Genomic DNA, 9,240 nt, shown 5'->3' on the forward strand with positions numbered 1-9,240 from the left:
GTGCTAAGGAGGCGGAGGCCCGTTCTAAGGAGGCTGAGGCACAAGTTGAAATTGCTAGGATTCAGGCAGACCATGAGTATCGCATGAAACAAGGTGGAACTGGATCATCTAGCTCTGATGATTTTGATGTGGCTAAAAATGTTAAACTTGTCCCTCCTTTTAATGAATCTGATTTAACAAAGTATTTTCAGTTGTTTGAGAGGGTAGCTACAGGTTTTAATTGGCCCAAGGAGTATTGGCCAGTACTCCTTCAAACTGTTCTCACCGGTAAAGCTCAAGTAACTTATGCATCTTTGCCTCAGGATCAATCTGATAATTATGATGTAGTTAAGAGCTTGATTCTTAAGGCCTATGAGCTTGTTCCTGAAGCCTATAGAGTAAAATTTAGGACAACTTACAAGCAAGATAAGCAATCCCATGTTGAGTATGCAAAAATCAAAGAAGATCTGTTGGAGCAGTGGTTGAATTCTAAGAATGTGGATTCTGATTTTGGTAAATTTAAGCAGATGATTTTGCTGGAGGACTTCAAGAGGTGTATTAGTAAAGATGTAAGCCTATATCTTGATCAGGAAAGAATAGATAATTTGTCTGATGCTACAGTTTTAGCTGATGAATATGTTCTCACTCACAAGAGATATTCTAGAGGAAAAGGGAAAGCTGAGAGTAAGTACGTAGCCTTTACTCAGAGTACAGGTAACAGGAAGGAGAATAAAGATGATGTTTCTCAGGAAGTAAATACCAGCTTCACCTCTAGATTTCAGAAAAGTAAATGTACCTATTGTAGTAAGCTTGGTCATACTACGGAGAAATGTTTCAGGAGACAGCGTGATGTGAACAAAAAGGAGTCTTTAAATATTCAGTCAATTGGTCTAGTGTCCACTCTTGAGAGTTCCCAGAATTCTTTAACTGAGTTAACTGATCCTGCTTTGAGGGGTAACTTAAATTCTCATGATGAAGCTTCTCTTTTGAGCAGTAACGTGGGTGACACTCTCAAGAGTTCATGTGCTAATTTCCTGTCTGATGGTTTTGTCAGTCCTCTGGACAGTAATGACAGGAAATCAGTTCAAATATATCGTGATACAGGTGCTTGCCAATCCCTTATGCTGACCAGTGTTCTAGGCTCTAATGTTAATTCCTCTGATGAAACTGTAATCTTACAAGGTGTAGGGAATAATTATTTCTCTGTCCCTCTGTGCAGAGTGAAGTTAGAGTCTGGTTTTGTTAATGGTTCCGTTATGGTTGGGTTGGTTGAGACACTCCCAATGTCAGGTGTAACTTTCTTACTTGGAAATGATATTGGTGGAAGTCAAGTGTGTCCAGCTCCTCAGTTGTCTAGTGAGCCAGTGGCTGCGGCCCAGGATTGTGATGTCCCTGATGTGTTCCCTGCATGTGCTGTCACTAGGGCTAAGTCTAAAGTTACTGGTGATTTAGAGGATAATGATGATGATGTTATCCTAGCTGACACTTTTCTTGCTAATTTGGAACACTCACCAGATGAGGCAGTACCCCGTAGTGTTGATAATTTGTCTCGTCAAGAGTTGGTTGAGTTGCAGGTTGCTGGCCCTGAGTTGAAAGGTCTAGCTAACTCTGCTTACAGTGAAGAAGAGTCAGCCGGTGCTTCTACTTGTTATTATATGAAGTCAGGAGTACTTATGAGGAAGTGGAAACCCCCAACAGCATCAGCCGACTGTCAATGGGAGGTTGTACATCAAGTTGTCATCCCTCGTGTTTGTGGGCAGGATATCATTGGAGTGGCTCATGATTCCAGTTTGGCGGGACACCTTGGAGTGAGAAAGACTGTGGCGCGCATTTTGAAACACTTCTACTGGCCAGGTGTCTTCGGGGATGTTTCCTGTTATTGTGGGTCTTGTCACACCTGTCAAGTTGTGGGGAAGTGTAATCAGACCGAAAAGGTTGCACCTCTAGTTCCCATTCCCCCTTTTGAGGCGCCTTTCACCCGTGTGTTGGTGGATATTGTGGGCCCTCTTCCTAAGACTTCTTCAGGATTTTCTTATGTGTTGACCCTGATTGATATGGCTACTCGTTATCCTGAAGCCATTCCACTTAGAAACATCTCAGCAAAGAACGTGGTTAAGGAAATGCTAGGGTTCTTCACAAAGTTTGGTCTGCCCAAGGAGGTACAGTCAGACCGGGGAAGTATTTTCATGTCAAATGTTTTCAAGCAGTCTCTGAAAGAGTTGGGCATCACCCAGATCTCATCTTCAGCTTACCATCCCCAGACCCAAGGAGCGTTGGAGAGATATCATCAAACACTCAAATCGATGCTCAAGAAATACTGTTTGGAACATCAGAAAGTCTGGGATAAAGGTCTTCCATTCGTTGTGTTTGCCACAAGAGAATCTCCAAATGAATCACTGGGCTTCTCACCTTTTGAACTACTGTTTGGCCATGAAGTAAGAGGACCCCTTAAGTTACTCAAGGAATGCTGGCTGTCGGAGGAAGATGACGTCAACCTGCTGGAGTATGTGATGAAGTTCAAAGAACGGCTGTCCACTGCTTTACAGCTGGCGAGAGAGAATTTAGGAGCTGCTCAGGAGAAGATGAAGACTTGGTATGATAAGAAGTCCAGGTTACGCCACTTTCAGCCAGGAGATCAGGTTTTGATTCTGCTACCAGTTCATGGGCAACCTCTTCAAGCCAAGTTTAGTGGTCCTTATTTCGTGGAGAAGAAACTCAGTGATGTCAACTATGTCATCGCCACACCAGATCGTAGAAAGAGCAAGCAACTATGTCACATCAACATGCTAAAGTTATATCACAGGCGGGACGAAAATAATCCAGTCTGCACTGTAGCTGTTCCACCCGAGTCTGCAAGTGAAGCTCTCCCATGCAGTATGAGCCTGAGTGATAGTTTGGGGAAGAATCCTGATATCATGAATGATCTCCAGACTAAGCTTTCTCATCTACCTCCCAAGGAAAGGCAGGAGTTTTCGGCATTACTGCAGGAGTACCCGCAAGTGTTCCGTGCCACTCCAGGAAGAACCACTGTGTTGATGCATGATGTCGATGTTGGAGACACAAAGCCAATTAAATTGCCTCCTTACCGTGTGAACCCAGTGAAAGTTCCTCTCATCCAGAAGGAGCTTGGCTACCTGTTGGACCACAAGATGATTGAGCCCTGTCAGAGCGAGTGGAGTTCTCCTGTCACTCTGGTCCCTAAGCCAGGTGGGTCACAGCGGCTTTGCATCGACTACAGACGTGTTGGTCAGATCACCAAAACAGACACTTACCCTCTCCCTCGCGTGGAAGATTGCATAGACAAGATCGGAAAGGCTAGGTACATAAGTAAGTTTGATTTGTTAAAGGGATACTGGCAAGTACCTATGACTGAACGTGCCAGGGAGATCTCATGTTTTGTAACATTTGGAAAGACCTTTGCATGGTCTGTAATGCCATATACAGACTGTTTTAGAGTAATAAGAAATTTCCTTTGTAAATTTCTTTTTCTTTGTGGGGAGGTGTTACATAGCCTATGATTTCATCATCCTTTGTGTAATTTTAACACACAGTTGCTGCATGTTTGATCACGAGCGTGTTCTGCCTCAGTTCCCCCCTTCTACCGTTATAGTAGAGTAAGTCGTCATTTCTGTTGTTTCAGTGCGGGATTTTCATCTCTTTGTCCCCATGGCTTCATTTGCGCGTCCTTCTTACAAGTTGTATCAAGCTCTGCTGGCCCCTATATAATGAGCTCAGTCTCTGCATCATGGCCACTTAGATCTGCTCCTCATTTTGTTCACATCTCTGTCCTCCCCTGTACAGATATTATTATTGTGAGTGCTCAAGAAATCTCCAAACATCTAGCAGCTGTGTGTAATTTGAGTATAACTGTCGTATTTTTTCTTGTATTGTGTAGCATAAGGTTGATTCTTAGGCCTAGTGAGGTCTTTGTGATTGATGTGGGGTTTTATATCAGTCATTTTAAATAATATTTTGTATCTGTAATTATTTATCTTGCATTAACTGAGCATTACCTTGTGTATTTTTATTTTATCAGGGCTGACTTAGATAAATTTACTCTTGCTAATTTCATGTTAATAGAGGCTATTGCAGTTAACCATATATTTAACCTGTTTTTTGCCATTACATTATCCTCATGAGTCCTGAATGTTTTGTTGTTAGTTTGAGCATTAAACTTTAACTTGTAATTTTACCTAACTCTTTTGTTTTGAACCTGGAACTTTACGGGACAGTAGTGATTTTTAGCATTCTCACTTATAGTGTACATTATCTTTCTCTGTTCCGTAACAATATATATATATATATATATATATATATATATATATATATATATATATATATATATATATATATATATATATATGAGCCTCTGTGGTACAGTGGTAGAATGTACGTTTCACGGGTGAGCCAGGGTTCGCGCCCCGCCAGGGTAATAAACTTTGGGAGTGTTCACCCGGCCACGTAATGCATTGGCGGACACAAGGGGTGCTGTGGTTGAACCAGTGTCGCATACTATAAAATATGCTTGCACCCAGTCGGCTTGTGCGGGCCGATTACACTTGGTTCACAGACTACACACACATCCAAAGCCACTTCAACACTACAATTACACTTACAAGCACTTCTCACCCTACATACAATCTCTACCAGACAGCCTGAGCCACTTGGTAGAGATACATTGGCTGTACCGTCCCGACTTCGGTCGGGATAGGCCGGTCCTGAAGTGGATACTCAAACGGCTGATGATTATATATATATATATATATATATATATATATATATATATATATATATATATATATATATATATATTATATTGTACATATTATATATATAACTGTATAAATGTAAATATACAGTATACGTATATGCAGATTATCTATCTATCTATTTATCTGTCTATATATAAACATAGATAGATAGATAGATAAAACCAGAATTTTTTCGATATTCACCTGGGCGTTATTTTCATGAAATGACAGTATTAAAATGTTGCGATTAAGAGGACTGGCCAACAAACGGTATACATATTGAACTAGAATCTCCTTGTGCAATGGGGCAAGACAACAAGGCAATCGTCTGTACTGGATAAATAATATCCACATACTGGGTTTGATTTTATTATGAGGATAATAACAGTTTCTTTCAAATTTGGTTCCTTTATATCAGTAATGACTGCTCTGTGAAATCATTAGTAATAATTTATTTCAGCTGAAATGCTACATGTAAGTGTAATTGATAAAAATGTCCACCAATATGATTTAGTGTGTCGTTTTGCAACCTTCTCTCAAGTAACATTAAAAAAAAAATCTCTTGTAACAGTTAACATATGCAGAGAGCTTAATACATAATAGGCCTTTAACCCTATGAATCCAATGAAGCTTAATTATGCTACACCTAGTATACTTCATTCAACTGTATGGAGACTTTTCGGACTAGAGGAGATGATACAGCCTTTAATTACTCTTCCATTACCAGAGATTTATCAGAAGCATTGTTGAATTGTCTGAAGATCGAAAGATATTGCAAGCAAGAAAGTAAATAAATGAATAAATAAATAAGGTCACTGGACTACAGAGGTTAAAAGTACGTAACTATTTGATTAACTACTTTTCCTAAGAAGGATCGGTTGTTATCCATGGTTCTTCAACCAAAGCTATACAGACAAGTAGTGGCAATTTATTGTTAATAAAGAGCTCAAAATTCTCATCTACAATACGTTCCTTTCGTCTTGTTTGCTTTTAATGTTAGTCATCTCCCCTAATAGCCATAGCACTGTTCTCGTAACCTGCCCAAGTTCTTTATAATGGTGTAGACATGTAGGCATAAGAATCAGCATGAGCTGTGTATTTTCAGGGCGTTACGGCAGGTATCAGTACTCCTCGAAAGACAGTGCTCGCGCCACCCTGTCCCACACCGTCTCCAACTCGCTGTCAGCCGATCGTTTTAGCGACCTGCCGTTACGCACGCGGTTGATGATGTCAGCAAAGATCCTAAACAAGAAGGTGAGTGTTAGAAGCAGTGCTATGGCCTCCAGGGTGTTGTTTGAGCCCCCCGTTAGAAACCTTTCGTTTTCTTTCGAATGATCTCCACCAGCATACTCCAAACTGGATTTCTCCTGCTGATCCTGGGTATTATTTGACATTTTGACTGGTAATTGCGTTTGGATTATCTCCAGCGTTTGTAGCTTGTACACACAGTATTCAGTTCCGTGCAGTTAAAGGTTTATCGGAAATTTTTTTCAGTACCGTAAACCCGATTTCTTTCTAGCAACTTTTTTTTTCATCTAAGATATCCACACGTGCGGGAAGACTTAAGTAGGGACAAAGTTATGTTCTCATGCCAGTTCATTTCAGTTCCAAAGCTTTTACACTTCTATTTACAGATGTTCACACTAATTATTGCATAAAATTTTACTGTTATTAAGCTCATTGGTCCATAACTTTCAGTAGTTCTAGTTCGCCACGAATTATATCATGATAAACATTAACCATTTCTTGAGACTCAGCTTCGTCACGTCGAATGGCCTTAAAACGACCAAGCAGAAGCAGAGGAAACCTATGCAGCACGAGCAGCTAGACGGGGTGTAGCAGCAGGTGTGAGAGTAGGACGCTGACTGACGACACCGCCATAGTTCTTCCTCCCATTGCTCCTCAAATTGTAAGGTTCCTCCTGCCACACCCGTACTCCATTACACGGCGGGTGCGGTGCGAGGCGCCACACAGCTCCACCTGGCGTCACCACACAAGGAACTAGGCAAGTCTCTGCTCTGTGGGCGGATCTGGTGTGAAGAACTACCGTTGCTTAAATTACTGCCATCACTCTTTTGCGACGGTGGATGACACGCTTTCGGCGTCCGAAGTTAAAGTAACGGTATCGGTATCTAAACGATTTTCCGAGTATTTTCATTGAGAATATTACCGATATGCTATGAAACTGCACCGAACAGATTTGGCAGTTCTAGAATACTGCCGAATGAGGGGACTTTTTTTTTTTTTCTTTAACTTTCCCATGTACACGAACGACATTAGTAGCACCAAGAGCAAACTTTACCTACTGGTTAGTCATTCGGCCAATATATCGAAGAATCTTTACGTGTTGTTTAGGTACTGAAAATTATATAACTGCAGCTGGTTGCATTGAACACAGTAGTTTTAGAATATAATGAAAATATATGTTGTTCATAATATCGAAATACGAACTAACGGCAAGGTGTATCTTCATTAGGTGACCCTAATTACAGTACCATTAAGTGTGATGCTAACTTGCTAATGTTATGGTATTTTTTCCACTATACGAGATTTCACAGAGTTCACTGAGGTCTACCTGACTCTCGAGGTTCATAGGTACGGTGGTAATTTACGGGGTGTGTCGAACGTAATTACTGCAGGAACTAGGCATTACATCTGGCCTGGTCCCTTTTGCCTGCATACTGTAATATGATTCATGCTTCAGACCGAGAACATTGTCGTAATAGCTGGTTGCATGGAGATCAAGAGAAGTCCAGAGATATATGCTTTCATCGGTGTCTTCAGTTCTGTTGTTTTGACGTCTTGCATCTTAGGAAGCATTGCATCGGCAAGCTAGGAACAAAAAGCATAAATTTATTATTGCCTTTTACGCATCCCACTCTGCTGTAGTCATGAACTGTGCCGCACGTTCTCTAAGGTCAAGCAGTTCTTTCGCACAACTACATCCGTTGCAAAATAACCTCATGTGGCATCAAATGGCACTGATGATGGACCGAGTATACTAACATAAACTAGGGCCATCCTATTCATGACATGGGTTGAAGTACTGGAGTGGGTTGTTTTAATGATATGCTTGTGGGGGTATGGAGTCTTAAGGAACTGCGGTGAATAATTTAAGCACGAATCAGGAAAATAATTCATCTAATGGTTTCTTGCCAGCAGCCAAGGTCGACACGAGACTTAAGATAGGTTAATTCACGTAGCCCTTTTTATAACCCTGTAGGCGTCAGAGGTTGGCTGAAGTTTGTTCTAAAGGGTCAAGAAGAGTCTGACACCGGAAATTAAGTTCAGCAATATCGTCTGTGTTATCTTTACACACTGAACTTTGAGTTATGGTTTCCAAAACAGCGTAGAACTCGACAATAAGTAGTAATAGTAGTAGCAGTAGTAATAATAATAATAATAATAATAATAATAATAATAATAATAATAATAAACAAAAAGCAAACGACTATAGAAATTATACACTACAAATACAGGACTAAGAGACACTTTTACATGTAATGTCGCTGCTCGCTTGAGGAAAAAGATAAAAGTATGCGAGCTATAGTCGGAGACCACGTTGAACGTGAATGAATAGAAAGTGAATGTGAATACATGATGAATAATGTGTACAGCACAATGCACATCAAGTGTTTCAAATATCCTGTGACGAAAGGAGCGTATGCCCATCTACAAAGCAATGTATTCCTCAGTGTTTAGTCCAGTAGAGTTAAGAGCAAAGCACCTTATAAAGCCCTTTAAGACCACATGATGGAACAGTAGCCTTATTTCAATAAAATAAAAATGGCCGACAGAGCACACTGAATCAGAGTCCACCAGATTCAAAGGGTTTCATCTTTTTTATTTGTCTTCTATGGGTCACAGTATCCCTATTATTAATTTAATTGCTTTTTAGTACTAACTTGTATATCCTGCTTCCCCCCCTCCCCCAAAGAAAAATAATGGTCAAATTAACCCAAATGAGCAGGGAAATGTCACTTTCATTTTGTTCTTGCCATTACCAGACAATTCTATTTCAGCTTAGGGTAGACTGTTTGAACTGAAGAGATTTGATACAGTTTTAGTAACCCTGTTCAATACGAAAAATCTTTCCAAAGTTGAATTAAGAGGTCTGGAGACAAGAAAGGACTAAAAGACATTATTTTCATTCAAGTGGTTAAAGTCTACCACAGTGAACCTTACTATACTTTTTTTCAGGATATATGTCATTATAATTAATAAAAGTTGAGAGTAGGTAAGAGATGGGTGAGAGCTAGGAGGGTTAGGTGTGGCAGGGAGGTTTTGAAAGTGAGTGAGTTGGATAAAAGAGAGAAAAAGATAGAGTATCAGGAGAAATTGAAAGATGAGTGGAACACAGTGAAAGATCGGGAAAATGGCAGCGTGGAGGAGGAATGGCAGTTGTTTAAGAGTGCTGTGGTGGGGCATGCAGAAGAGGTGTGTGGTGTGAGACGTGTGGGTGGTGGTGTAAGAAAAGGAAGTGAATGGTGGTGCGAGGAAGTAAGTATGG

The sequence above is a fragment of the Coenobita brevimanus genome, chromosome 93 (genome assembly GCF_032717465.1).
Source record: "Coenobita brevimanus isolate Jiangsu-jjx chromosome 93, ASM3271746v2, whole genome shotgun sequence".
NCBI lineage: Eukaryota > Metazoa > Arthropoda > Malacostraca > Decapoda > Coenobitidae > Coenobita > Coenobita brevimanus.